Here is a 4,560-nt window from a genome sequence, read left to right as displayed (position 1 = left end):
GTCTCAAAAAAAAAAAAAAAAAAAAAGGAATGTCTCGGGCAACTTTAACAACAAAGCCTTGGTGAGGCATTTTGTCTCACGCCTGTAATCCTAGCACTCTGGGAGGCTGAGGTGGGTGGACTGCTTGAGCTCACAAGTTCAAGACCATCCTGAGGAAAAGCGAGACCCCCATCTCTACAAAAAATAGAAAAAACTGGGGTGGCGCCTGTGGCTCCGTGAGTAGGCCACCAGCCCCATATACTTAGAGTGGCAGATTCAAACCCAGCCTCGGCCAAACTGCAACAAAAAAATAGCCGGGTGTTGTGGCAGGTGCCTGTACTTCCAGCTTCTCAGGAGGCTGAGGCAAAAGAATCACCTAAGCCCAAAAGCTGGAGGTTGCTGTGAGCTGTGATGCCATGGCACTCTACCAAGAGCGACAAAGTGAGACTCTGTCTCTAAAAAAAAAAAAAAAGAAGAAAGCCTTTCACCCCTCTTGGCTTGTCTACCTGGATTGTGACCCTGCAAGCAGCTGGGATTTCAAGGCTGTCTTGCCTTCCCTGTGTCATCAGTGGACTCTCTCCTTCATACACCAGGGAAAATTGTGCCTGTCCTCCCTTCTTAGACCCCCTGAGTGGACAAAGACCCAGAAGTTTGCCTGAGTTGACAATGCTGCCCACCTGTGGGCTCCCTTCACACCCTAGAGGGCCCCTATGTTTGGCAGCACTAGACAGGATCCTCTGAATGCGCCTCCTAAAGCCCTCCCTCCCTTCAGGGCTTTGAGCAAGCTGCTCCCCTACTTGCTACCCACCTGACTTCTAATTCACACGTGTACCGAATCCTTGTTGCCTTTGTCACAAGTCCAGACGCTGTTCTAGGCTCCAGGCTATAGCTGTGAATGAATAGTGAACAACTCTGACTTGCACAGGGCTCATGTTATAGTGAGCACGACAGAAAGGGTGAGCAAGGAAGCACATATACCAGTAAGGTCATGGCCAACAGTGCAAGGGCTGGGGAGCCAGGATACCCAGTGACGGGCGGCTTTTTCAGAAAGAGCAATAGAGGCTTGATGCCTGTAGCACAGTGGTTATAGCACCAGCCACATAAACCAAGAGTGGAGGGTTCCAACCCAGCCCAGGCCAGCTAAACAATGACAACTGCAACAAAAAAATAGCTGGGCGCTGTGGCCGGCGCCTGTAGTCTCAGCTACTTGGGAAGCTGAGGCAAGAAAATCACTTAAGCCCAAGAGTTGGAGGTTCTTGTGAGCTGTGATGCCATAGCACTCTACTGAGGGCAATACAGTGAGAATCTGTCTCAAAAAAAAAAAGAAAGAGCTGTGGAAACTGTGCCAGCAGTGGCTATGGAGCTGGAGGAAGGCATGCCTCACAGGCATCACAGTGAGAACAAAGCCTGTTTCCTGAATCCCCGGACCAGGGCAGCCGGTTCCTCTGTTATAACCCCACAAAGCAGGCTACATCTTTTCTTTTCTCAGGGCAATCCACCTGCCTCGGCCTCCCGGAGTGTTAGGATTACAGGCGTGAGCCACCTTGCCCAGCTGCATCTTTGCATCTTTTCTCATCCAGTCCTCACCCTCTGTGAGCAGTCTGTCGTCTTTCCCCTGGATTGTGGACGTCTGGGGCCAAGCACCACATCTGCGTCACTAGCCTGGTGCCCACCTCATCTTGGTATCAGCATCTGGGTTTAGAAACAGAGTCTCACGCTGGTACTACAGGCACCCACCACAACACCCGGATAGTTTTATTTGTTTATTTTGTCATAGTGTGATTGCTCACAGCAACCTCAAACTCCTGAGCTTAAGCACTTCTCTTGCCTCAGCCTCCCTAGTAGCTGAGACTATAGGCTCCCACCACAGCACCCGGCTAGTTTTAGAGGGGGGGTCTCCCTCTGGCTCAGGTTTCCAACTGGTGAGCTCAGGTAATCCACCTGCCTTGGCCTCCCAGAGTGCTAGGATTACAGGCTTGAGCCACCTTGCCTGGACGTTTTCTGCAGGCTTGAACTCCTGCCTCAGCTTCTTGAGTAGCTGGAACTCAATGCCTGGCTTTGTATGAGACATATTTATAGCAAAAAATTATTGTTTATTGGAAACTCAAATTTAACTGGGCATCATATATATTTTCTTTTGTTTTGTTTTAGAGACAGAGTCTCACTTTATCACCCTCAGTAGAGTGCCATGGTGTTACACAGCTCATAGCAATCTCCAACTCCTGGGCTTAGGCGATTCTCTTGCCTTAGACTCCCAAGCAGCTGGGACTACAGGTGCCTGCCACAATGGCCGGCTACTTTTTGTTGCAGTTTGGTCGGATCCGGGTTTGAATGTGCCACCCTCTGTATATGGGGCTGGCACCCTAGCCACTGGGCCACAGGTGCTGCCCAGTAATTTTTATTTGTGAAATCTCGCTGCTATATTAAGAAGCTGAAATATGCCCTTTGGGGACATTTTATAGTTTTTTGTTTGTTTGTTTTTTGAGAGAGTCTCAAGCCTTCGCCCTGGGTAGAGTGATGTAGTTTCACAGCTCACAGCAACCTCAAACTCTTGGGCTTAAGCAATTCTCTTGCCTCAGCCTAAGTAGCTGGGACTACAGGCACCCACCACAACCCCTGGCTATTTTGTGGTTGTAGTTGTTGTTTGTCAGGCCTGGGCTGGATTTGAACCCGCCAGCTCTGTTGTATGTAGCTGGCGCCCTAGCCCCTTGAGCTACAGGGGCCAAGCCTGTGATATTTTGTATCCCAAATACAAATCATCTCAACTGTTCCCACTCCATCCTTCCTACATGATGTAACACTTATAGTCATTGTACCTAGGACTTGCCAGAGCCTGGATTCTGGAGGATTTCAGAATTCTTTTTTTTTTTTTGAGACAGAGCTTCAGGCTGTCTCCCTGGGTAGAGTGCTGTGGCATCACAGCTCACAGCAACCTCCAACTCCTGGGCTCAAGCGAGTCTCCTGCCTTGGCCTCCCAAGTAGCTGGGACCACAGGCGCCCACCACAACACCCAGCTATTTTTCTGGTTGCAGCCATCATTGTTGTTTGGTGGGCCCGGGCTGGATTCGAATCCACCACCTTAGGTATATGTGGCTGGCGCTTTAGCCACTTGAGCCACAGGCACTGAGCCAGGATTTCAGAATTCTACCCGCCCAGCCTCATGTCATTCAAGCCTCCCAAGAGTTGCCCTGACTCCCAAATGACTAACGAAGAAAGCCAATCAGAGAGGCTAGATCTTGAGCTAGACACACAAGAGAATCTGGAGGCAGTTGGGACAAACAATGGATCCACTTCTGGTTGGTTGCCCCATCCCTGCCACTCTCATGCTCACTATAACATGAGCTCCATGGAAGCCACTGCTGTTCACTGTCATTCACAGCTGCAGTCTGGAGCTTAGGACAGTGTCCTGCACATGTATAAAGGGAAATAAGGATTTGGTGCATGTGAGAAGTAGTAGGTGAGATCCGAAGACAGACATGCCTGGAAGGCAGTGGGGTACCAGGCAGGGCAGGGAAGCAGGTTCCACCCAGAAGCAGTTACGGGGTTACTGTCAGAGAGAACACAATTTTTTTTTTTATCACCTTTGGTAGAGTGCCGTGGCATCACACAGCTCACAGAACATATTTTTTTTTAAGACAGAGCCTTTCTTTGTCACCCTCTGTAGAGTGTGTGGCGTCATAGTGCACAGCAACCCCCAACTCTTGGGGTGATTCACTTGCCTCAGCCTCTTGTGTAGCTGGGACCACAAGCACCCACCACAACGCCTGGCAATTTTTAGAAATGGAATCTCAAACCTGTGAGCTCAGAGCAATCCATATGCCCTGACCTCCGAGAGTCCTAGGATTACAGGCATGAGCTACTGCACCAGCCTAATTTTTATACTTTTAGTAGAGACAGGATCTCACTTTGTTCAGGCTGGTCTTCCAACTCCCAACCTCAAGGGATTCTCCTGCCTCGGCCTTTTGGAATGTGAGGATTATCGGCAGGAGCCACCAACATACTTGGCCAAAATTGGCTATTTTCACTTACTAAACACTTGCCCCAAAGTTCTTGAGTTTAAGTGTTTATGTAATATTATACTAGAAACAGAAAAATAGGAGTGCCCATGATTGGATTTTATGAAGCACTTGGTAGGAAATGGGCTTGGGGATGGGGACTTCTTTCAGGGAAATCCAGCAAGGTTCCCCGATAATGAGGACAGAGATATTGAGAGTCTAGCTCACTGTGATTTAGAAACATTTTTTTCTTTCTCTTGTTCTTTTTCTCCCTTATTTTAAAAAGAATATGTGGCTCTGTGCCTGTGGCTCAAGTGGCTAAGGCGCCAGCCACATACATCTAAGGTGGTGAGTTCAAATCCAGTCTGGTCCTGCCAAACAACAATGACGGTGGCAACCAAAAAAATAGCCAGGTGTTGTGGTGGGCGCCTGTGGTCCCAGCTACTTGGGAGGCCAAGGCAGGAGACTCGCTTGAGCCCAGGAGTTGGGCGTTGCTGTGAGCTGTGATGCCATGGCACTCTACCCAGGGGGATAGCTTGAGGCTCTGTCTCAAAAAAAAAGAAAAGAATATGTACTAAGGGCAGAG

This window comes from Otolemur garnettii, unplaced genomic scaffold (assembly GCF_000181295.1).
Source record: "Otolemur garnettii isolate 467f Iridium unplaced genomic scaffold, OtoGar3 scaffold00218, whole genome shotgun sequence".
NCBI classification, from domain to species: Eukaryota; Metazoa; Chordata; class Mammalia; order Primates; family Galagidae; genus Otolemur; species Otolemur garnettii.
Note: the sequence above shows the minus strand (reverse complement) of the source record.